The sequence below is a fragment of the Dendrobates tinctorius genome, unplaced genomic scaffold (assembly GCF_039654945.1).
Source record: "Dendrobates tinctorius isolate UK_male_01 unplaced genomic scaffold, ASM3965494v1 ptg000250l, whole genome shotgun sequence".
Lineage (NCBI taxonomy): Eukaryota > Metazoa > Chordata > Amphibia > Anura > Dendrobatidae > Dendrobates > Dendrobates tinctorius.
This window is the reverse complement of record NW_027361917.1, coordinates 43,857,573-43,884,440: the sequence shown is the minus strand read 5'-3', so window position 1 is coordinate 43,884,440 and position 26,868 is coordinate 43,857,573. Positions and strand designations below refer to the sequence as shown.

Genomic DNA, 26,868 nt, shown 5'->3' with positions numbered 1-26,868 from the left:
GTTGCTGGCATGCTGCAGTTTCTCTGTGCTGACTGTCAGCTTGACAGCCAGCTCAGAGGACTGCCGACTCCCAGTCTGCATGGTTGACACACTGATGGTAAAAACGGACACACGGATGACACACTGATGGTAAAAACAGACACACGAATGGTAAAAACGGACACACTGATGGTAAAAAATGGACACGTATGACACACTGATGGTAAAAACAGAAACATGGATGACACACTGATGGTGAAAACGGACACACTGATGACACACTGATGGTAAAAACGGACACACGGATGACACACTGATGGTAAAAAATGGACTCACGCATGACACGCTGATGGTAAAAATAGAGACACGGATGACACACTGATGGTTAAAAAAAAGGACACACGGATGACACACTGATGGTGAAAAAGACACGAATGATACACTGATGGTAAAAACGGACACTGATGACACACTGATGCTGAAAATCGGACACACTGATGGCGAAATCGGGCACACTGATGCAAAACACTAATGACACCAGTTCCATTTTTTCACAGACCTTTACGGACGTGCGAATGAAGCCCAAAACATAGTGAGATTAATTGGCTGTGGTCTGTAATAGTAAGAAAATAACATTATGAGCCTCGCTAGGGACAGGAGACCTTGTGAGACCCCCCTCCCACTCTGTGCACCACTACTAATAAAGAATGAAAATAGCTATATAACAAATTATCACCAAAACACAAAACTTTCCACTATAAAAAAGATACAAGAAAAAAAACATGTTCATTTCATCTGTATTAAGCAGACTTGCTTGAAAACAGTGTTTGACTCCTCAAGGACTGGAGAAATAATTTGACTGCTTTGAATTGGCAGTTCTCCAGAGACATATCCTACAGCCTCAACCCTTTGGCTGGGGAGTGGAAGGGAAGGAAAAGGAGGGGTAGGTTTCTTGTGTGGATCAGCTGCTGCAGCAGGGGAGGGAAGGGCTGGCTTTAGAGGAGGGACAGGAGTCAGTAGCACAGGCTGCATGGTACTGTGTGCTGGGTGTTTGGACAGTGCTGAAATCATAAGTCTGCTGTGTATGGGCTGCTGCATGTGCTGAGATTACTCCATTGAGGATATCAACAGGCTCTTTAAATCCGACTGAAGGCAGAGATAAATCCTGGTGCACAGAAGTTTGTCTAATTCTGCTACTTTGTAATTGGGACCTCTCTGGATTATATGGATAAAGAGTTGGACATACAAAGGTAAATCCATTTTCTTTAAACGCAGATCCCTGACTAACATAAGAGTCACTGGCCATAATTGATCATCCTTCAGGAAGAGATGTAGTTGGGAGATTATTGGGTCTGGCTGAACTGACAGGTTCTGTCTTGCTCCACTGCAGTCTGTGTGTTATGCCACTACTGCAGCTGGAAACTAAAGTGTTCTTTGGCACTAACAGGAAATCCTCAGCCTATTTACAAGCAAATCATAGGGAGTACAATACATTTCGATACGCTTTACCACTGCATTTTCTGTAACAAAGACCGAGCTCTATACGTATTTTAAAAACGCCCATCACGCCTAGTTTCTTTCTAAGATGAAATATGAATGAAGGTTACAGAATTTCAGAATTTAAAACAACGTTTTATGACTCCTTGATATAGCATTGTGGAATTTGCCATTTCCAGTTCCACAACTGTATTGCTCGGGCATTACGATAAGTTTGTGAGTTAAGATAATGCAGCAGGTTTCAGCTGCAGTCCTATGTAAAATCATAGTGTATAACATTTTAAGTCAGTGCAAAATAAATTATGTCCTGCTACATCTGAGAAACGTAGTTCTGCTGTAAATGACTCCGATGACCCCAGTACTGATCATATACTTGGTACTTAGTCTTTATCATGCCAGGTGTGAGGACTCATTTAGAAGGCAGTTTTTCAGGTATGAGTTTTCACAGATAGAACTCATACACATTATAGTGAACAGAGTGGTCTGCGAAAAATCACAGAGACATGTCTGATTTTGTTCCAAGTCTCTGATCAGTCTTGCCAATATAAGTCTATGGGTCCATAAAAAATGCAGACAGCACTTCAATGCCATTAGTATGATGTCTGTTTTTTCACAGATTGATAGAAGCTTGTGAAACCTGCATCATTTTATTTTCCATAAAATAAAAACTGATGAAACTTTGATCAAACTTAGATTGTAAAAATTGACCCTGACCTAACTCTGATGTAAATCTTATAAAAAAAAAAAACTTGATGAATCTTGGACCATTTCTTTTTTTGCATCTGAGAAAGTTCACTGACGTCTGAATTGGCCCTAAACGTGGGTTCTAGAAGGGCTTTAAATCTATGATGAAGCAGAACCTCGCTCTGATGATTGAGCTATACAGAAGTTGAGTTTTTCTTCCTGTATTGATAACAGCCTGAAACTAGACCAATTACACTAGGTTATCTTGTTGGCTTGCAGTAACCCTGAGTCATGTAATCCAAAGCTCCTCGAAAGGCTTAAAAGACAAGCAATGACTGCAATTGCCCAGCGAAGATTAGGACTTACTTTATTTTTATTGTCTGTGCTGCTTGTGTGCGAAAGGCGGCTTCAGTGTGTCAAAGATATGAGCGAAATCAGCCTGGATTCACGGTGTATGGTGAAGTCATTTCAATGAACCATTATCTGTTTCATCCCAGTGAATATATTGCAACCTTTTCTCCAGCGTTTAACATCGGCAGGAAATGTCTGCTCTCATGTGGAGATTGCATTGTTGTACTTACCGATCGCAGAAGCAGTTACTTTATAATTTCAGTATTCAGGGTAGAAAATTGAAATCCACGCTCATGCACACATGATTATTATGTTATGTAGGCCGGGATCACACTTGCAACTGCAATGCGAGAAACTCCTGCATCCAATACCCGGCATTGCTGCCAGCATTCGGGACCAGACTGTGCGGCTGCATGTATTTCTATGCAGCTGAGCGCTCCGGTTCCGAGTGCCGGCGGCAGTGCCAGGTATTGATGTGCGAGTTTCTTGATTGCAGTTGCAAATGTGACCCTGGCCGTACTCAAAGTATTGTACCTGCAGTACACTTGTCAAGAGTCATGGGGTAATGGTTAAAGAGGTTGTCCACTACTTTATCATTGATGACTTATCCTTAGCATAGGTCATTAATGTCTGATCAGTCGGGGTCCAACACCTAGTACCTTCATCGTTCAGTTATTCTCAATTGCGGAGCTGCTCAGTCTTCTGATAGTGGCTGTGGCAGGGTAGTGCACATCCAGTTATTCAAATCAATAGGGGGCAGATGTGCAGTACCCAGCCGCGGCCACTATAAGAAGACTGAGCAGCTCTGGCCGGCGGTCACAGTCTCCAGCACCAAGAGCTGCTGGGTGTTCGACCCTAAAATCAAAAAACTGATCGTCACATCCAAACATAAATCAGGTCTGAACAGGTGCTTACTTAGAGTAGCCAACTCAAATACAATCAAACAAATAAGGCAGCAATCTGTAGCACTATAGCATGCAAACATGAAATATGAAAATTGAATTGCATTACTGCACTAGAAATATGAAAAATTGAGAATGCTTTGCGCATAAATTGGCCAGTTCATGTGTACCTGACAGCCATGTTAAGTCGATTTCTCGTTGCCAGGACCTTATGCCAATCCTCTCAGACAGTCTACAGCTCTCTGGGAACCTAATATGAATCCTCTTTTGTCATGCAGATATACAGTAGACTATAGTCCAAGAGAGGATTCATATTAGGTTCCCAGAACCCTGTCAGTGTGGCCTGTCGTGGCGCTAGTGCTCTGTGTGGGGAGAGGAAGTGGAGCGTGCCGCTCACCTGACTGCACGCTGCCCTCTGTCCTGCTGCATGTGCTTTCCCTTTTTATCTCTCCGCCCCCCTCAGTAAGGAGGAAGTTCCGGCTCACTATTGCTTCACCCAGGGAACAGGGGATGCAGCCTTATTAGTTCTGGACCCGGCACGCAGGTACCCACGGTCTGGTTGTCCCCCTTACACTCCTCCTCTCCTTTAGCTCGCCATTCCACGTGCAAGAGTTCTTCGTGCTCCTTTATGCTCTTCGGAGGTGGGACCGATGCCCACATTTTTTGCATCCATTCCTGCCTCTCTTGCACCACATTCTGCCAAAAGAAATTGTCCTGTGCATCCCGCAGTGGAAAATCACCAGCATGGTCACACAGAGTACCTTGAAGCTCCTCTTGACTTTGCTCATTAGGGGTACTCGGAACTTTAGGTTGAGTGGTAGAGTCAGGTTGAGTTGCAGGGGACGGGAGTTCATCCGAGTTCGATGGAGCAGCTAACTCTGGAGTTTCAGGCCTATGTAGTTCCCTTGGACTAGCGGGTGTCGAACTATTCATTTCAGAGAACGAGGTGAGGGACTCTTCCTCATCACCGTGGGAGTGAGTGTTTCAGGGACACTTGACACTTTCTCCCCTCCTTTGGGTTGATCCTCCCAGACGGGACCCTTGGATCCAATTTGGTGTTCTGATTCGCCTCCATGCAATGTAGCAGCGCAGACATCTCACTATAGTTAGTCGACATCTTCTCCCTCTCTTCTCGGCATCAGACGTCGTGGCTCTGGATGTGGCTCCCCTCCTCTCACCGTACCATTTCTTCCAGGGGTAGCACGCTCTCCTGTTGGCATGATCTTCGGAAGGGTGAGCGAATCTCCGCCGTCGGCTGTCTCTCGTAGGGCAACTTCTTGCCAGGTGTCCCATTCTTCCACACGTCCAGCATTCACTTTTGCGCCTATCTGATGGGGGCTTCCGTCTGCATCACCGTCCTCCACCAGAGGCATACCCCCTCTGCAATTGCTCTTCACCCCACCATATGGGATTAAGTCTTGGGGCTGCTGCTGAAGTTTTTTTCATGCTCTGCATCTCTCCTCTTGGTTCTTTCATTCCTTGCCATAAGTTACCCTGGAGTATGAGCCTGGACTCCATGGTAGCAGCAAGTGCTCCTTCAGGCTCTCGATTTCTGCCCTCATTTTCAGCATTGCCTGCTGTAATTCGCTTTACCACTTCGGCTCTTCCTCGTTCGGGGCGGGTGCTTCACGGCTCCGGACCACCCTGCCTAGGCTGCGGTCCCCTGCTCCTGCTCCCTTATGCGCGCCTCCGCCCCGATTTCTGAAAGAGTCATGCGTGGATTATCTCACAGGCACTCACACAAGGCTTGCTTAAGCAGCGCATCTCTAAGGCCTGTCGCTAACTGGTCTCGCAGCACAATATCAGGAGGGCCAACACCTATACTGTCTTGCTTAGCAATCGCAGCGTGGATTTCCTGCAGCATGTTAATGTATTGGGCCACGGACTCCCTCTCCCTTTGGACACGCCTCTGGGTCGCCCTCCCAGGGCTGTGGGGTACTCGGTACCGGGCCGGTGTCAGGGGAATGTGTCACAGCAGCGGTGACCCGGTCCGTGGCCCTGGGCGCCCAAATCAATGGTGGTTTGTGGTTAATGGAATGGAATAGTTCGTGACACCACCTGTGGTATTTGGCAAGCAAGATGTTAAGCCAACGCTGCGTGCAGATCCTCTGGGGCTGATGGTGTGTTGCAGCATAGATGGTGTAGCTCCCCACAGGTGAAGCTGTAACCCCAGGGCAGTGTAGTTGCAATAGATGAGAATAGGCGCAGGCGGTGTGAGGAATGTTGGTACCCAGATGTAGCGGTGCTGACGGTGTTAGCGCACAAATGAATGGAAGACACCAGGTCTTGCAGTTCCAAAGCTTTACTCACAGTTCGTGGTGCACACTGGTGCCCGCTTCCATGCCATCTCCTCCGGGGCAGAGACTCGATCAACCTCCCAGGCAAGTCAGGATTCTCCTCTCCAACAATCTCCTCTCTCGGGGACTCCCTTCTCCGGAATCCTGGCTCTCTATTCAGTTGCTGTTGTGCCCCAAGTCTTAGATGGGAGTAGTGCATTTACAGCCAACTACTCCACCGGTGTCTACTGCAGAACCATAAGTGTCCATACAACCTCGGGGACCGGGCCCCGGCCTTGCGCTGAGAACCTATAGGCAGGGTTCCTCTTCCAACCCACTTTTCTCTGTTCTCCTACTCCTTCGTTCCGTACTGATCTTTCTCTCTCTTATGGAAGCTTAGGTTGCAGTTCTACATCTTTCTCCTTCTTGTTCCTTTCCCCTTGCCAGCTGGCTCAGATCACTGAGGCAGCTGCAGCACTCCTTCTCTCCCTCTTCTAGGGATCTCCTTCCTCTCTGACCCATCCTCAGACTCTCCAGACTGACCTCCCGTCAGACTCCCCTCCAGACTGACCTGTAATTCTAAACCTTCCAAACCTTTTATATGGATCTCAACTCCACCCACCTCCCAGCACATCCAGTGTTCCATGCAGGGAACCACCAAGGCACTCCTAATGTCTAGGAGGAGAGAGACACCTCACTGTGGATGTGCAGAACTACCCTGTTGTGTGGGATGTGAGTGTTGGAGTGTGGAAAGGAGTTCTCAACTTACCTAGTTGATGGGGCACTACACCTTAGGAGAAGGTGCAGTACCTCTGTGGCGACTGAACCTCAGGGGCGCCACACCTCCAATTCTCCAACGTCCGTGGGGTCTCCATGCATTCTCTCTAAGATTTATAACACCTTGGTAAAGGTGACTCGCTCGTGGGGGAGCCAGAACATGACGGAGCTCCTTGCTTCTCCGTCCAGGGCCATCACGGCAATCTCTGCCTCCATCGCAGGAGTCATGGAGTGCGTTCATATCATACCCCTGACTTGCTCAGTCCAGTCCCCCAGCAGAGTGTTGCTCCCTGTAAATTTTGGGAGGTTACTCCACATTGCCACCAGTGATATGCTGGCTCTTGGGGCACCGCTGACCGCTTGGTGTGCCACCTCTGCGACCGTTGACTGCATCCTGCCAACTACTTCAAGTGTAAGCAGGTTGCGGCATGCAGTGACGGACACGAGGCAGAGCAAGGGTTAACAATTTTTAATGAACAGGGAATACTCCACGCAGGGAGGTAATGGGTTAAATAGGGGAATAAATGGTCTAATTGAAAAAGGATATGCAGAGTTCAGGAATAAAGCATCAGGTAATGGTGGTTTTTGTGAAACACTTGTCAGAAGTTCCTCAAACTGTGACTCCTACTGGGAAGTCAAGAGCGCCGGCAACGGTTGGAGTCTTTTCCAGTGGGGTCCTGTGGGCATCATCTTCTGGCGGCAGCAGTCGTCTCCGGTACCTTCTGCTAAGCCTAGTCCATATGCTGCAGTGGCTGACAAGGGTGCGGGCCACAGTCCTGTACAAGCCCAACGTGGTATATCTGCAGGTTAAGAGCGTTATCCGAACTGACAGTTTTCCTTTAAGGGCATGTGCACATGATCAGTAAACGCTGGGGATAGGACGCTGCATACTTGCGCAATGTCCAACCTGCAGCGTCCAGCTTTTACAGCGTAGTGTATGGGATTTCAAGAAATCCTATGCCTACTATGTGTCCAGAGAAACCCGCGGAGACAGACAAGCGGCGCGTCTTTCCAGACTGCAGCCTGTCTATTTATCTTGCGGAGATGCGAACCTCCGCAAGAGAAATTTCACCCATAGAATGTATTGGATGCGGTGAATCTACACGGTTCACTGAACACATGCAGATTCCCCTGCGTACAATAGCCAGCAGCACTTTGGATGCAATGGGTGTGCCGCATCGAAAGCGCTGCTAATTCCTGAACGTGTGCACTCGGCCTTAGGCTTCAGCCATGATGGAAAACTTAAACATAGAGTTCATACACAAGCATAAGCAGTTTCAAAAACATATTTACAGGGTTTCAATGCTTATGGTTACAATCTCTGAACATGAGGACGCTGCATTTCAAGGACTATACGTGCAAAAAGGGATAATGGAAACAGTTCTTAACTAAATAACGGGTCCTGGAGCGCCGCCTTAAGACTTTTATTCATTGTCTTCTTTAGGCTACTTTCACACATCAGTTTTTTGCCGTCAGGCAGGATCCGGCTTTTTTTAGAAAAAACGGATCCGGCATAAATTTTGGAGAACTGTAGAAACGGATCCGTTTTTTTGCTGGATCCGTCTCTGTTCCTGGCGGCTGGCCAATTGGATCTGAGCATGCGCAGACTTAAAAAAACCGGATCCGGTTGCTGGATCCGTCTTTTTCTGGATCCGGCGCATTCCGGCGCCCATAGACTTTCATTGTAGCAAAAAGCTGGAAGCGCCGGATCCGGCGCTTCCGGCTTTTTCGCCGGAGACAAAAAACGTTACAGTAGACGTTTTTTCAAGACGCCGGAATGAGACAAGTTGCCGGATCCGGCAAAAAACGGATGAAACGCAATGCCATCCGGCGCGATCCGGCGCTAATGCAAGTCAATGGGGAAAAAACGGATCCGGCATTGCATTTTGCCGGATCCGTTTTTTCCAAAAAAAGCCGGATCGCGCCTGAAGGCAAAAAACTGATGTGTGAAAGAGGCCTTACAAGCTCTCACATGTTCTCCAGCTGATGCTCATAGTGAAGCCACAGCTTATTATTCCTGCCATTTCTCTAGCTTTGACTGATCATTCCATTTATCTCCAAGGCTAAAGGTTCGTAGCACAGGCTTTACGCACCCAGCTTACTGTCAATGACAGACAGCCTATTTCAGGCCATCTCTGGTTTTTAGGCCATGAATATATATTAAGAAAGGGCAGTATTAAAAGACAGTGATCATCACACAAAGAAAAAAAAATATATTTATTGACAAAACAAACCAAATAAAGGAATATTAAAAACAATTAAAAAGCACAGTTGACTATGCCAATATACAAGACCTCAACATCAAGAGTGATCCCAACCCCACGCGTATCGCCGCTCAGGGAGGCGGCTTCATCAGGGGAGGTATTGTAATTGAGTAGTCCGTTCCTTTATATATATATCTATATATGTGGTAATTACCAGAATTTGATCTTGCTGTGCATGACGTAAGAGTCATGGGGATTATAGAATCAGATTAATGCACAGACGCGCATCAGAAGTAAAGGAAACAGAGCCATCGTAGAGCAATTTGGCTTTAGGACAATTCTTTTTGTGTTTTTTCATTTAAGACAAATTAAATGAAGATAATAATACCAAAGAATTTGTGTTTGCAATCATTTTCAGGAAGAAACAGTATTAGCTGACAGAATTGCAGGGGTGTCAATACTTTTGGCCACAACTGTATGTATTTGGTCCCTTTGTATCAGGGAAAATGTGGCACATGAATGAAATTTTTACAGACATTGTTCTTTAATATTTATATCCATTCAAGTTGTAAAATATTTATGCTGCATGATTTGGTATATTTATATACAATAGATTGTAGTGGCGATACATAATCCTATCATTGTTTTTTTTGTGTCTTCTACTGGGCATTGCTGTTTATTATTTTTGAAAATATTGTAATAATAAAATTAATATTTTTTGTAATATTGCTGGATCTCTTGATTTTCGGGTACCTTTGGGTGTTGTTCCGAATAAGGATTGAATTTATGCGTTTAAATGCCAGCTTTTGGTCAGTATTTATTGGGACATCTTGAATTTAATATGTATGGAAGTGGAAGTAGTAATCACCCCACCTCTGTACTAATAAAGCTACTTTGGAAATATAAAATAAAACCAAAATATGCTCTAAGTAAGGAAGGAGTCTTGTTAGAATAAACGTTGCTCAATATGCATAGCATCCTCATCCATTAGATGGGCATAGTGATAAATGCCCATACAATGCAAATTGGACAGGGGTGTAAAAACCACACTTAAGCAGGGCGCCAGTATATCCCCAAAACTAGGAAAAGAGAGGGAAAATGCAATATGTTGTCAGGAAAAGGTAAAAATAAAAGTGAGAAATGAAAATAATGAAAAAAATGCTTTTTAGGCAAAAACACTCTGAAAGATATCTTAGCATCAGGTCAGAAGCCGCTCTCTCCCACCTGCTACACCTTGGCTCCACATTCAGCAGGCATTACCCATGGCATCAGCCTCTGTCTCCCACCTACTATGTCTTGGCTCCACATTCAGTGGGCATTACCCTTGGCATCAGCCTCTCTCTTCCACCTGCTAGGCCTTGGCTCCTCATTTAGCGGGCATTACCCTTGGCATCAGCCTCTCTCTCCCACCTGCTAGGCCTTGGCTCCACATTTAGCAGGCATTACCCATGGTATCAGCCTCTCTCTCCCACATGCTAGGCCTTGGCTCCACATTTAGTGGGCATTACCCTTGGCATCAGCCTCTGACTTCCATCTGCTAGGCCTTTGCTCTGCCAGAGACAACTTTCCAGCACAGATCATCATCACACCTCTCCACCACGTTCTGGATTCTTACTCTACCTTGCCATACTTACCAACGTTGCTGTTGCCCAATCTGACTCAGAAATGCTTCAAACTGAGGAGCGCTACCCATGTTCTAGCAGGACTTACATAAATCTCTAAGTTTTTTAAGACCAAAGCCATGTCCCCAATATTGCCACAAATGTATCTGTAAAAACAGAACAGTTCTGCCCAATTCAAGACTGTTGGCAAATTTTGGATCAAAATATCCTGCATCCACAGATCTTATCGCAGCTGATAATTTAGCGATCAGTAGGAGTTTATCTGCAAAACAATTTACCTGATGCCCATTACAAATTGAGCAAAATACAAGTTTTTTTTTTCCCTCTGGAGTGCAGGAGTTGTCTGATTGAGAAAAAAACACATTCAAATATTTAATTAGTTATTTATGCATTTACTAATGTATGCAACTAGAAACTCCTGAAGCCCCAAAGTTAAATCTATAACAAGGCCGCTCTTCTTCCCTGAGGCACCCAAAATTCTGGTCTTGAGAAGGATCTCGATTCTGAGACTGAAGGGCTTGTAGCCCTGAAGCATTACTGCGGCCCTCTCACTGTATTAGCGGCTGTATAGGGAATTATAGCCAACAACATTCATTTAAATGGAGACATCCTGCAGCTGGTGGTCAGGACCCCCCTGTGCAGAGATAAAACCCGCTAGGGCAAGCAATGCTGCCGTCCCTTTATTCTCAGAATTGGGTTTGTCCCCGAGGTCAGATCTTCAGCAATCATTAAGTGTGGCATATCCCGGTGAAATGCCGTTACATTCTAAGATATGAATACCTCTTTAAGCTAAATAAATGTATCCACCTAGTTGAAGTCAAAACATCCTCAACCATGTTTAGAGGTCCCACAGGACTCAGATGAGGAACTATTGTTCTGACCAATGTTTATAAAGAGAATTTCTTTTTATGTATTGTTTTATAGGCTTTTTTATATCTTTTTCCGGTTTGTTGAGTAATAATCACAAATTTACTTCAACGCACTACATCGGTCACGTAAAAAAGAACAATAATAGATTTCAGTTCTACCAGAACGACATAATAAAACATTTTTTGCTTCAATTTATTGCATTAATTGAAATAAATATGTGGCTGTCTGTTGAATTGGATCCAGTCTAGGCAAACCCTGTTTCATGTAAAGGGACAATCTGGACATAATTGTGTTATGTTTAGTGTCTGGCCTAAGGGGGTGGTATATATAGAGAATATCCTTTTAGCATTTTTTAATTCTCTATGTCATACTGCACCCCCTGAACACAACACTAGGCATAATAATGCAGAATTGGTTTTGTCTGGAATCCAGGTGCCGATATGTTGCAGTAAACTATGTGTATGAGAGAGGATTATGCTGTGGATGTATTTATCTCACAGAGGATTATCCACAAGGGATACGACTGTAGACAGCGTTCAGAATTAGGCTGGCCATATATCTAAGATAACTTGATGAAAGACTGCTATCTATCCTGAAGCAACCATATACATGCAAGCCTGGCCTGGTTGATCGGGCGTATCTTCTTAGGAAGAGCGGACAATTAGATGCTTAGAACATGGATTGAGCAGTTGCTAATTGCTCACTCCTTATCTCCCCAGATGGAAGATGCAGCCACCAAGGTTAAAGCAACCCCCGAAGCACTAAGCAGAAGGGGCCATGACTTTGGGAGGGATGGTGTTATGAATGGGTCACTGAGGAGGAAAAATCTTAAACAAGCTAAGCCCAGAAAATCCAGAGAGGTTGGTAACTATGCAGATTGCAGATCCCTGATCCTAACCACACAACTAGCAGCAGCCGTGGAGCGTACCTACGATGAACCTAGACGCCTCGTCACGGCCGGAGGACTAAATAAGCCTAAAGCAAGAAATGGGAAAACTAACTGCCCCAGAGCAAACCCCAAAGGAATAGACAGCCCCCAAACATCTATTGATGGTGAAACAAGATGAAAACACAAACACAGGCAGGAAAATAGGCTGAGCAAACGATGGGGCCCAAACAAACTAGAAAGGAGAGGAAAGGAAAGACACTGTCTGCAATCTGCCCAAAACCCTACAAAATAATGTCCAACACTTCTGATAACAAAATTAACCCTGAAGTCACTAGACTTCTCCCACTATATCAGCACTCTGAAATATTCTGAGACAGAGCAAAAAGAGGCCAATCTAATAAGGGACAAAAAGCAAATTGGCAAATACAAATAAAGAGTGGAAATTCAGCACAGCCCCAGCCGGGGCTGGCTGGCCACACAAAAAACTGAATAGAACAACAAAATCAAGTGTGAACATTAGCAGAAAAACTTAGGTTGAGCAGACTGGAACAGAGCTGAGAACCAAGACCTGACAAGCAGAAGGAATCACCAGCACCAGAGTAGGGCGTCGGCTGTCTTAAGTCCAATCTGAGATTCCTGAGGTCCAATCGTCATCCTCATCATCAGGTGGCAGATCTCTACCGATTAAATCAGCCTCACTACCTCCTGTTACCACCAGAGGGAGCCTGGAAGGAGAACTCACAACTGGTAGACCAGAAAATGAACTCACAACAGGGTGGGCCTTGAACTCCTGCAGGTTTGTTTGTATAGTTTTGTAGACTTTTATCAAGAGTGATGTTTCTTTATGAGGATGGAGCACAGTATGTTTGTACCTGGTGTCTTAGTGTGAGGAGGGTCGGGCTTATATAGAGGTAACTCTCTGTCTACCTCTCTCCCTCTTTCTCTCACTGGAAGAACTGGAGGAAACATCACCCGCTCTCTCGTCTTGTTATCACTGTAGTACAACGCTTTATTTAACCATTGCTTGTATAATGATGAATGCTTTATTGTATTTGTTTAATTAGCCATTCTATATCCTGTACCATGTCCAATTTTATCATGGTTATAAAAAGTTAACATTAGAATTAACCTTCCATGCCCAAGAGAAGGGCAATCCTTCAGCCATGGTTCCTTACAGGTTTCCTCCATAGGGGTTTTTCCTCTCCTGAGCGCTGTAGCATGACTGGTTGTGAGTCGGAGGTTTGCCAGGTTTAGTCCCATTAATGTTTTTGCAGGGGCATCTACTTTATAAGTTTACCAAAGTGAAATAGGTGTTTAATTAATTTATTTTTTAAATGTCTAAAAGTGTCCTATGTGGCTTGGAATTTATAACCCGTCACAGCTTTGCGGTTTAGGAGTCAGGTGGAAATTGCAGACAAGTTAAGGTGTATTCATTTTAACTAGTAGAGGATGTAAAACCCTATGGTGGTGAACAGGCTCAGCTTTGGTGGCCAGCCTGAAGGATGTCTTAACGATAATGTCAATCGAGGTGGAGACGGAGGTTAAGCACAGGAGTGAGGATAATAGGGTAATTGGTGCCCTGAAAGTTTACTGGCTCTGCTTGAATGGCCCCAGTGTGTGCCACCCCTTTTAAGGCTGTCTGTCCTGGTGCTGTATGTCAGACAACTGTACTTGTGAATCCCAATGTAATAGCACTTCACCTGACACCTACTGTGATTAGTTTAATCCTGTGATTTAAATAAAGCTGTGGCCATTTTGACAGCCAAAATAATGTGTCTTGTGAATTTATTCCATTTATTGATATATTTTATCATTTCATAGTTTTAAGGGTAAAAGAACACACAAGTCCACGGAGCTCAACCTATAAACTAACATGTTTAACAAAAGGGAGGCAAAACCTCATGAGTCAAATTGACACATATTATGGGAAAAATTACTTCCCGATTGTTTTCGGGGATGCTTCTTTCCGTGGTTTTGCATCCTTCTCATGGGTCAGCTGCCCTCTGTTGCGCTCCATGATGGCTTTTACAAGTGGCTCAGCATGGATCAATGACACAATCTCCCTACACCTCTTTAAGGCTCATTTTCCTGGGATTGAGTCTCTAGTCCTATGTTTGGTGTGCTCCACAATCTGTGCTTTTTGTGTTTATGCTAGCATTCATCACTGCTGGGTTCCACTTTATCTGCCCTGCTGCTCCTGAGATTCCTTGCTGCCCACGTGCATTCCTGCTTGCTACATCAACGCCTGGGGTCCGTGTTCTCACCCAGACCTGAGGCTTGGAGAATCCGCCTAATACCCTATTCAGGCTAGATCCCCCAGATCAATGTCCCTTCCCAGAATCTAATACTCATAACCTGTAATAATATATTTTAAAAGAAAGGCATCCATACTCTCCTTGTACTTTTTTAGTGAATTAACCATTACAACACGTTGTGGTAGAGAGATCCACAGTCTCTCTGCTCTTACAGTAAAGAATCTGCATCTGTGATTATGCTTAAACCTTCTTTCCTTCCTCTAGATGTAGAGGATGCCCCCTTGTCCCTGTCACAGGCCTAAGTGTAAAAACATGACCCTCATACATTTGTACATTGTAATAAGATCACATCCAAGCCTCCATTTCTCCAAACTGAATAACCCCAAGTTTAAAAGCCTATCTTGGTATTACAGTCCACTGATTCCCTTAATAACCTCGGTCGCTCCTCTCTGTACCCCCTCTAGTTCAGTCATGTCCTTCTTACAGAGAAAATTGTACAGAATATTGTAAGTGTGGCCACACTAGTGACTTGTATAGAGAACTCATGTTCTCATCATGAGTACTTATGCCTCTGCATCCCCTGATTTTATGTGCCTTGGTCATCACATCCAAGTTTGCTGTCCGTTTTATCCAGTCTTTTACCACTTAGTACATAACAGTACATTTTATTATTTTTTTTTTTTTCAAATGAATGACCTTACATTTATCTAAGTTATTATTTATTTTACTCATTTATATAGCTCCATTAGTTCCACAGCGCTTTACAGACATTATTGGCACTGTCCCCGATGGGGATCACAATCTAAACTCCTTATCAGTATATCTTTGGAATGTGGGAGGAAACCGTAGTACCCAGAGGAAACCCACACAAGCACAAGGAGAACATCCAAACTTGCAGATGTTGTCTTTGATGGGATTTGAACCCAGGACTCCAGCGCTGCAAGGCTGCAGTGCTAACCACTGAGCCACCATACTGCAACCTCAATTGCTATTTCCCACCCCTAGCCTCCAGCTTCCCCAGATTTCTGTGTAGTATTAAAGGAAATCTTTGAACAGGTATTTGCTATTTAATCTGGGAGCAGAATAATGTAGGGCCAGAGAGCATGATTCCAAGGATGTCACTTATTAGGCTGTGTTCTTTAGTTTCAATACAATCAATGTTTTATTAGCAGGAGATTATCACTAAAGGACTAGGGCTCACCTATAAGCCAGTCCAGCTAATCTGTGTAACCACACCCCCACCACTGATTGATAGCTTTCCGACAATGTACAGTGTACACAGGGAGCTGCCAATCAATGGTGTGGGCCGGGTTATACAGAGCTCAGCATTCAAACCGCTGCTACATCTACAGCACAAAATACAAGGATTCTATCAAAACTACACCAAGCAGTTGAGTAAGTGATACATCGCTGGAATCAGGCTCTCTGTCCCTACATCATACTGCTCTCAGATTAAATACAAAAACCTGCTAACAGATTCAATTTAAACCACTCTCCTCTATGTTTATTACCTTGCTCCATTTGCTCTCTTTTGGGTTTAATATACCTGGTTTCCTATTAATGTGAATACTAAAAGGTTCAATATGGGGTTCTACTTTACTTTATTTCCACATGAATATATTTGACTCTTTCCCAGTATTTACTGTATTTATTTATGGGGCAGGGGGCATCTTGTTTTGTCTAGTTTTTTTATATCATCTTTATTTCTGATTAACTAAAGTTTTCCAATTTATATATGTTGTTTTCCCTAACATTTCTTTATATTTGTAAGTTAAAGGTGACTGAAGCCGCACCTCTATGAGGCTACTGGGAAGAATAAAGCAAATTTTTTCGCTGTAGCCGGGCTTTAAATGCAACGATCGGGCATCTGTGGAACACTATTAGCCTGCAGATTAGGCCGGGGTCACACTTGCGAGAAACTCGCACGAGTCTCGTGTCTCAATACCCGGCATTGCTTCCCGAACTCAGGACCGAAGCGCTCAGCTACATAGAAATGCATGCAGCCGCCCACTCCAGTCATGAATGCCGGCGGCAGTGCCGGGTATTGAGACGCGAGACTCGTGCAAGTTCCTCGCAAGTGTGACCCCGGCTTTAGCCCCATATCTGCAGGTTAATAGAGTTTTAGGATCTGACAGGTTCACTTTACTTAATTGTCTGACTTAGAGCCCAATGTATATGTGAGACCTAGAGTATATGAATACTGGTGTCTTATGATGGTTGGCAGGATGAGGACACTTACATTGTGACAATCTATGTGTTTTCAATCTATTTCTCATTGCTAGATAACTACACTGTCTGTTTTCTATAAATACATATAGAATCATAGAATCATAGAATCATAGAATCGTAGAGTTGGAAGGGACCTCCTGGGCCATCTGGTCCAACCCCCTGCTCAAAGCAGGATTCGCTAAATCATCCCAGTTAGATGTCTGTCCAGCCTCTGTTTGAAGACTTCCATTGAAGGAGAACTCACCACTTCTCGTGGCAGCCTGTTCCACTCATTGATCACTCTAACTGTCAAAAAGTTTTTTCTAATATCTAATCTGTGTCTCCTCCCATTCAGCTTCATCCCATTGCTTCTAGTCTTTCCTTGTGCAAATGAGAATAAAGTTGATCCTTCTACAATATGAAATGGTCAACCTGCTATTACAGGTATTGAGTGTAAAGCACGGCCTGAACTTGCTCCAAAGGTGTAGTGTGGCTTCTATTGCACCATTACACTTAAAGGAAAGTACGGAGAAGACAATAAAAAATTAATATAAGAGCAAGATGGGAAACACATCCTTATTATATAACTATAGACTGGTAATTATGGTATTGTTTGAGAGATTGTGTTTGATTATAATAACATACATATATACACTACATTCAAAAGTTTAGGGTCACTTAGAAATTTCCTTATTTTTTAAAGAAAAGCGCAGTTTTTTCCAATAAAGCTAACATTAAAATATTCAGAAATACACTCTATACATTGTTAATGTGGTAAATGACTATTCTAGCTGCAAATGTCTGGTCTGTAATGCAATATCTTCATAGGTGTATAGAGGCCCATTTCCAACAACCATCACCCCAGTGTTCTTTGTGCTTGCTAACTGTGTAAGAAGGCTAATGGATGCTTAGAATACCCTTGAAAACCCTTGTGCAAGTATGTTAGCACAGCTGAAAACAGTTTGGCTGATTATAGAAGCTATAAACCTGACCTTCCTTTGAGCTAGTAGAGAATCTGGAGCATTACATTTGTTGGTTCCATTAAACTCTCAAAATGGCCAGAAAAAAAGAAGTTTCATGTGAAACTCGACAGTCTATTCTTGTTCTTAGAAATGAAGGCGGGCACAGTGTAGATTGGGAGCCATGACGGTTCAGGGCGACATTGTACTAGACTTTGTGTGTATGAAGGGAGGGACGAGGGGAGTTATATCGAGCATATATCATGATCTATTACACTCCTATCTGGGGGACAATCACCTCACTGCAAAGAGTAAATGGGAAAGGGAGGTGGGTACCCTCACAACAGAACAATGGGAGGCTATTCTTGAATATGTCCCAAAGATCTCTCTAAGCGAGCAGGCACGGCTCTCCCAGTTATATGTAATACATAGAACATACAAAACACCGCTGGTCCTATTCAAGGCGGGCTTGAGGGGAGACTCTAGCTGCCCTAGATGTGGCACAGACCAGGCCGGACTGTTACACATGCTATGGTCGTGTCCACGGCTGGTGGCATACTGGCTGGTCGTTATCAACAAAATTGAGAGAGCTTATGCATGTACGCTCGACAGGAATCCAGTGCTGTGTGTTTTGGGGGAGGTGGATGGGATAACTGTCTCAGAACATTACAAAGTGGCAATAGCGAGGTTGCTGTATGTGGCATGCAAACTAATAGCGCGAAAATGGAAGGATTCGGAACCCCCCACTAGGAGGGAATTTATTGCTCAGACACGTACGGTAATGCATTTAGAGGAAAGCATTTACAGACGAAGGCATGGTGAAAGAACTTTCGAAAAAATATGGTCCGCCTGGATGGCGGTGATATGATTGCTAAGACTCTCAAGTATACCCGGCACAAGGAGTATTGGGGGAGGGGGGAGGGGGGGATGGCTTTGATTGTATTACTACAAGATATGAGAATTGTTACATGTATATTGATATCCACTGTTTATTGTTTAAAATCTTTTGAAACCTAAATAAAAATAACTGGTTTAAGAAAAAAAAAAGAAATGAAGGCTATTCCATGCGAGAAATGGCCAAGAAACTGAAGATTTCCTACAACGGTGTGTACGACTCCTTTCAGAGGAGAGCACAAGCAGGCTCTAACCAGAGTAGAAAGAGAAGTGGGAGGCCCCGCTGCACAACTGAGCAACAAGACAAGTACATTATAGTCTGTAGTTTGATAAATCGACACCTCACAAGTCCTCAACTAGCAGCTTCATTAAATAGTACACGCAAAACGCCAGTGTCAACATCTACAGTGAAGAGGCAACTCCATTCTGCCTTCAGGGCAGAGTGGCAAAGAAAAAGCCACATCTGAGATTGGTTAATAAAAGGGAAAGATTAATATGGGCAAAAGAACACAGATATTGGACAGAGGAAGGTTCGTAAAAAGTGTTATGGACAGACAAATCTGTATGTCCAAAATCAAGTTTGAGGTGTTTGGATCACACAGAAGAACATTTGTGAGACGCAGAACAACGGAAAAGATGCTGTAAGAATGCCTGACGCCATCTGTCAAGCATGGTGGCGGTAATGTGATGGTCTGGGGTTGCTTTGGTGCTGGTAAAGTGGGAAATTTGTACAAGGTAAAAGGGATTTTGAATAAGGAAGGCTATCACTCCATTTTGCAACGCCATGCCATACAATGTGGACAGTGCATGATTTGAGCCAATTTCATCCAACAGGGCAATGACCCAAGCACATCTCCAAATTATGCAAGAACTATTTAGGGAAGAAGCAGACAGCTGGTATTCTATCTGTAATGGAGTGGCCAGCGCAGTCACCAGATCTCAACCCCATTGAGTTGTGGGAGCAGCTTGACCGAATGGTGTGCAAAAAGTGTCCATCAAGCCAAACAAACTTGTGGGAGGGGCTTCTGGATGCGTGGGGTGAAATTTCTCAAGATTACCTCAGCAAATTAACTGCTAGAATGCCAAAGGTCTGCAATGCTGTAATTGCTACAAAGGGAGCATTTTTTGACAACAGCAAAGTTTGAAGGAGAAAATTATTTCAAATAAAAATCTTTTTTTCAAACCTTGTCCATGTCTGGACTAGATTTTAAATTCATTTGGCAATTCATTTTATTAGTAAAAGTATGAGTTTTCATGGAAAACACAAAATTGTCTGGGTGACCGCAAACTTTTGAACGGTAGTGTATGTGTAAAATATACAGTGTATATATGTGTGTGTGTGTGTGTGTGTGTGTATATATATATATATATATATATATATATATATATATATATAAATAAATGTGGCACCCCTAGGGGTATTTGCCACAAAAGAGGGATCACCACAGAGTTACTGACACGACACAAACAAGAATAGGAACACTGCATTATCATCTCCGGCCAGAAGGGGGAGCTCCAGAGACTCCCCTATATCAATTCTGACCTGAGGAAAAGTAGTCAGTTATTCCCAGGAGTTCAGATCTGGAGGGTCAGAGTGTGAGGAGCAGTATCAGGCTCCTGAAGGACTGACTGACAATTTCAGGGCCAACAGAACACCGGTCTGAGGAAAAAGGGACAGTGAAAGAGGACATTTTAAGAACCGGGTAGCACTAATTACTACCCAGAACAGGCGCAGAGACAGATACCGGATCCGTGGCTGCATTCATTATATATAATACAGCAACCGGAAAACGTGAGGTGATACCAGCCTCACTAGGGTCAGACGCAGCAACAGGTGTAGAGTTCAGCGGTACTCCCGGAGGGGGTAAGAAAAGGAAAGGACTCGAGTTGCCCGTTGAATCAAGACCCGGAGAGGACAGATTGGGCTGGCAGCCAGTTCACACACAGCAGCAGGGCCACACAGAAACAGCACAAAATAGGAGGTAAAAGCCCCGGCAGGGCCAGAGTAACCCAAAAGTTCCCATACAGACTCCGGTGACGGGACTTATTGTTACCCCCCTTATTTGTTGAAGTAAACTGGTTAACCGTTTCCAATGTCTCAGACTTTCATTTGGACAGTAGCCATCTACCCAAAATCGGGAGCATTACCGCTGAGAGAATCCGCTGCTGAACAAGTAAGTGCCCGTGCTCTTCAAGTCCCCTCATAATACCCCCTTTTGCACTGTGCATCACCTGAGGCCACAGCACCGGGTCAAGCCACCCGTGACATTCCCCAGAGGTGAAGCAAGGACACCACCGATCCAGTGCTGGGTATCCCATGGTCTCCCGGGTGTCACATATACAACACATATATACATGGAATGGAAAACAGCATGACTTGAGCCCTGCCTCTAGAATCCGGTTGTTACAGACTGTTCTTGCTGTGCACTTTACCCCAGCTGCCATTTGCCATTCCTTTTGTAGGTCATTTGATGTCATCCTGCGGTGGAGTGACATTCAAATAAGATGACGGTCATCTCGGTCAGTGGGGAGTCGTTTTCGCCCAATGCAGGTCTGTAGCTTTGTTGTCCCCAATTGCTGCTTGACCTGTCTTAGACATTTTAAAGATGGAGGCAACATGACGCTCACTGTATCCCTGTGCTAGTAAAGCCAGAATTGAGCCCTTCTTTTCTTCACTCAAGACTTTTCTTTTCAACTCCTCTGGCATGGTTAAAAGTTATTTTTTCATTCCTATTACTTTTGGGATATTACTAGCACTTGTTTTGCCATCCAGCTTGTCCTATTGCAAGAGGATTGTGAACACCACAGCAGGGTTTTTATACTTTCCTTCGTTAAATAAGATTTGGTTCAGGTGATCACTTAATCAGAAGCACATTAAGTAGAATAAGGTGTACTCTGGTTGGAATTCAACTGACACTGGAATGGAATGGCTGTCAGACATGTAGAGAGAGAAGCTGATTTTTATAAAACTGTGCAGTGGTCTCTTAATTTTTGCCAGATATATATATATATTTATGTATGTATATATCTAATATATAAAGCTCAAGTGTGTGTATTTATGTATGTATGTATGTATGTATGTATGTGTGTATGTCCGGGATTGGCATCCGCACCGTCGCAGCTACAGCCACAAAATTTGGCACAGTCACACGTCTGGACCCCGAGAGCATCCTAGGCTATGTTGTGAGGCGAAATTTTAATCCCACGCATTCCAATTCACCAAACAATTTTGCCCCTATCTACATAATGGGGAAAAAGTGTGTGTATCAAGCCCTGCCCCTCATTATGATGTCATAATGGTTGCCATGGCGATGCTGATGTCATCATAGGTTGCAAGCCCCGCCGCTCACTATGATGTCATAATGGTTGACTATGGGATGGAGGATGTGGGATGGGTATATGGGCACTGGACTATGGGATGGAGGATATGTATTACGGGTATATGGGCACGGGACTATGGGATGGTGGATATGTATGATGGGTATATGGCACGGGACTATGGGATGGAGGATATGTATGATGGGTATGAGGGCATGGGACTATGTGATGAAGGATGTGTGATGGGTAGAGTTGAGCGAAACGGGTCGAAAAATTTCAAAAGTCGCCGACTTTTGGCAAAGTCGGGTTTCATGAAACGAAACCCGACCCTAGGATGAGGTCGGCCACGAGGTCGGCGACTTACGCGCCAAAGTCGCGTTTCAAAAGTTTGTTTTGCGCTCTTTTTCAGCCAATCAGGATCCACGGACACTGTGGGCAACGTGATGACATAGGCAGGGGTCACCACCATCTTTCAGAAGGGCATGCAAGTGATTGGCTTGCTTTGGTGGGCGTCACAGGGGGTACAAAAGGGCGTGCACGCCGACCGCCATCTTACTTCTGCCGATCTCAGTATAGGGAGAGGTTGCTGCTGATTCTGTAGGGAGAGCGTTAGGCAGGGAAGAAGACAAAAAAACTGCTTCTGCTGCTAGCGATTTGGCCTGTACAACACACCAGTCACTGTGTGTGCAGTGCAAGGGGAGGCTATATAGTGGTGTATCAGTGGTGTTGGTTGTTGGGCTGCCTTCTAAGGCTTCCTGACATTCCTGCATTGCTGTTTACCCACTGCTCCGCAAACTGCTTTTTTAAAAGCAATCCCAATTTTTTTTTTTTGTCCTGCTGAGAAGAAAAAAAAACTGCTTCTGCTGCTAGCGATTTGGCCTGCACAACACACCAGTCACTGTGTGTGCAGTGCAAGGGGAGGCTATATTGTGGTGTATCAGTGGTGTTGGTTGTTGGGCTGCCTTTTAAGGCTTCCTGACAGGCTGGCATTGCTGTTTACCCACTGCTCTGCAAACTGCTTTTTTAAAAGCAATCCAATCTCCCTTATCCTCTAGTCACTTTTGTCACAGCTGTGCCATCGAGCCTGTGACATAGCGCTCAGATATCAGTGGGCCTCACACAATCCAAAAGTGTCCAGTGTCCACAAGTGTCTGCAGAAATTCAAAATCTCCCTTATCCTCTCGTCACTTTTGTCACAGCTGTGCCATCGAGCCTGTCACATAGCGCTCAGATATCAGTGGCCCTCACACAATCCAAAAGTGTCCAGTGTCCACAAGTGTCTGCAGAAATTCAAAATCTCCCTTTTCCAGGACGTCCACCTGACAGCACTATGGAGGACGTCCTCCTCCTCCTTACAGGGACAGGAAAGCACACGAGAGGTTAAAAGGCCATGTCCCACCCCCTTTCCCTCAGTGTTTTTCCTGTCCCTGCACGGAGGGACACGCGAGAGCTTACCGGAGGGACCCAGGGGATCGTGCGGCCGGTCCAATCCTTCCCCTGTCAAGAGGTCCCGGGGCCGAAACTTCCCGGTGGGGAGTCCCTCGGCTCCAAAGGCCAGGAGCAGGACGGCGCTCCTGGAGGGAGCCGTTCCTCCCGGTGGGGGGGCTCTCGGCTCCAGGACGGGTCGGCTCCCCGCAGGCGGCTGGCCATGCGGGCACCGACAGAAGTGGGGCGGCGGGCCGAGTACCCGCAGGACGCGCTGACGCTGGGCAGTGGAGGCCGGAGCGCCATAGCAGGAAAGGCTCCCTGCTCGCGCTGAGCGCGGTCGCGCGCAGATGCCCGGCAGGAAGTGGAGGCGCGGCTTACCAGCGTCACATCCGGTGACGTCAGACGCCGGTTTCAAATCCAGGGCGCGCGCGCTCCTGGACCAAAGCGTTCTCCAGAGTCGTCACAGGTGGTTCCAGACTGTGTGACTGCATCGGACGCCAGGGGATGGAAGGCAACACTGCATCTGGTGGAGGGGTAAGTGCGCATAGCGCAGACCACCCTCCCCACCCGTCCCCACAGCCCAGATCTGATGAGGTGCCCCTTATATTATCAGGAAAAGGGAACCCCGGCTGAGTCCCCCTCGGGGAAGGACCCGGCGAAAGCCACCGCCAAATCAGTCAGATGTCCGGTGTGCAGAGTAAAGCTGCCAGACACCTATAGCAAGACCCTATGCGGTCCCTGTACCTCCAGGGTCATAGGCGAGGAACAGCCATCTCTGCTTTCCGAAATGAGGTCGCTGATAAGGGAAGAGATTCAGGCCTCTACGTCCCGGCGTCGATCCCCCAGCCCTGGGCCAGGTCGCAAGCGTCCAAGGTGGGAACCAGTCCCAGTATCAGAGGCGAGCCCTAGCGAGGAATCCGATTTCCGGAACTCAGATCAGGAGGAAGAAGGCGAGATCCTGGGGGATAGTCAGGAACAGAACAGAAAGTACCTGTTCAGTCTGGAGGATACGGACGAGCTGGTACACGCGGTCAGAAATACCATGCAGATGGAAGAAGTCCCTAAGCCACAGTCCAGACAGGACTTAATGTTTGGAGGACTGGTGTCCCGCAAACAGGTGGTGTTCCCTGTGAGCGAGCACATCAAAGCAATGATCCAGGAGGAGTGGAAAGAAGCAGAGCGTCGGTTGACACTCTCCCGAAACTTTAAAAATAGACTGCCCTTCGATCCCGAGGAAACTCGGGCGTGGGAAGAAGTCCCTAAGATCGACGTCCCGGTTGCCAAGGTTACGAAGAAATCGGCTATCCCAGCCGAGGACTCATCCGGTCTTCGAGACCCAATGGATAGAAAGGCGGACGTCTTGTTAAAAAGAACATGGGAGACGTCGGCGGCCCTGATTAGAGCCAACATAGCAGCCACCTCGGTGGCCAGGTCTATGTTCCTGTGGTTGGGGCAGTTGGAGGAAAACCTAACCAACAAGACCCCGAGGTCAGAGATACTAGCATCTCTTCCTCTTTTGAAATCAGCCACGGCGTTCCTGTCGGATACGTCGGCGGAATCAGTTAGGTTTGCGGCCAGAAACAGCTCCCTCTCTAATGCGGCCCGGAGAGCAGTCTGGCTTAGATCCTGGTCGGGGGATAACCCTTCTAAGGCCAAGTTATGTGCCATCCCTTTCTCGGGTCTGAGGGTGTTTGGTCCAGCCCTGGATAATATCCTTGAGCTGGTGTCTGATAAGAATAAGGGATTCCCGGAAGAAAAGCCCAGGCGGTCCCAGTCCTTTCGGAGAGGCTCCTTCTTCAGAGGACAGTCAGAGTTTAGGGGCCGGGCGAGTTCTAATAGAAGCTCCTACAGAGGCTCCTTCAGCCAAAGTGGGAAGAACAGAGGTCCCCCATTTGCATCGACATCTAGGTCGAGGAGACAATGACGCCATAGGCATTGGGGGGAGACTTCGCCACTTTGCAGCAAACTGGTCGCGAGTCACCAACAATCAGTGGGTCCTCAGAACCATCAGAGAAGGTTACAGGATAGAGCTCTATTCTCCTCCCCCCGACAGATATATTGCCCCCACTGTCGTCCAGGAGGACTCCGCAATGTGGTCGGATCTTCAGGACATGTTAGACTCAGGGGTCATAATACCAGTTTCACCATCAGAAAGAGGGAAAGGTCACTACTCTTCCCTGTTTGCAATTACAAAGAAATCCGGCGAGACCCGCACCATCATAAACCTGAAGCCACTAAATGCTTGGGTCAGATACAGGAGGTTCCGGATGGAATCAATCCGATCCGCGATTCCTCTGATAGACAGGGACGCAGTTATGTGCACCCTAGACCTAAAAAAGGCATATTATCAGGTTCCTATTCATCCCTCATCCCAAAGCCTACTAAGGTTCGCGATCAGTTCACCAGCCCGGACCTGCCATTTCCAGTTCCAGGGTCTTCCATTCGGGCTGGCCTCAGCTCCCAGAATCTTTACAAAACTGGTGGTAGAGGTGGTGGCCTACCTGAGAGATCAGGGTATTGTGATTGTGCCGTACCTGGACGACTTCTTACTGGTGGCAAGATCCAAAGAAGCGCTCATCCGAGACAGGATCCGAACAACTACTGTGATGGAGTTCCTGGGCTGGGTGATCAACTGGGAGAAGTCGGACCTCACACCAAACACCAGAAAGGTATTCCTGGGAGTCCTCCTAGACTCAGCCGACAGAATATCCTGGCTACCCGAGCAGAAGCAGAAGTCCATTCAGGCCAGAACCAGAGGTCTGTTGAAGCGTCAATGCTCCATAAGGGAAGCAATGGAGGTCCTGGGCCTCATGACGGCCTGCATCCTGTGTGTCCGTTGGGCCCAATTCCACTTGCGGTTGTTACAAAGAGAAATTCTCGCGAGGTGGGACAGGAGTCAGGCGTCGCTAGACAAACCCCTAAGACTCTCAGGACGAGTAAAGGAGTCCCTTCGCTGGTGGTTACAGGCCAGGAACCTTCAGGTGGGCGTGCATTGGACAACCTCTCCATACGTGGTAGTCACCACAGACGCAAGTGCGTGGGGATGGGGAGCCCACATAGAAGGGAAGATCTTCCAGGGGAAGTGGCCAGCAAGCATCAAGGCCAGATCCTCCAATTTCAAGGAACTCTTCGCGGTCTGGGAAGCGTTGCGGAGAAACCGGTCGGTACTAAAGAGTCGTCATGTTCGCATTTTATCCGACAATACAACGACAGTGGCATTCCTGAAACACCAAGGAGGAACCAGGCATCAACCACTACAGGCACTGGCGGAAAAGATATTCACGTGGGCAGAACGGACAGTTCGATCCGTGACCGCGGTACATCTAGAGGGTTCCCAAAACGAAGTGGCGGACTACCTGAGCAGACAACAGATCCACCCGACAGAGTGGGAATTGAACATAGAGATCTTCAACCAGCTTTGTCAGCGCTGGGGGAACCCCAGTATAGATCTCTTCGCAAGCCGCAAGAACTCGAAGGTTCCCAGATTCTACTCCCTAAATCCGATGGACCATCCGGAGGGCGTAGACGCCCTGAGTCAGACTTGGGGAGAATCCCTCTCTTATGCGTTCCCACCTCTGGCCCTCATACCGGCAGTGCTCAGAAAGATACGCGAGGACCACGCAAGAGTGATATTGATAGTGCCATACTGGCCGAGGAGAAGCTGGTTTTCCCTTCTGAGAGCCATGGCAGTAGAAGATCCAGTCGAGCTGCCCTTGTGGGAGAACATCATCCACCAGGGCCCGATCCACCACCCG

At 46.1% G+C, this 26,868-nt stretch overlaps 1 protein-coding gene across 3 annotated transcripts in view; it reads left to right on the top strand.

The window, feature by feature from the left end:
* The first annotated feature begins 935 nt into the window (after nt 1–935).
* PLEKHG1 (pleckstrin homology and RhoGEF domain containing G1) overlaps nt 936–26,868 on the top strand; it is a 335,313-nt gene continuing 309,380 nt past the window's right edge. For all 3 annotated transcript variants that reach the window (XM_073557656.1, XM_073557658.1, XM_073557654.1), the window contains exon 1: nt 936–1,229. The gene's annotated coding sequence lies outside the window, so the exon portion shown is untranslated. The remainder of the gene's footprint in view (nt 1,230–26,868) is intronic.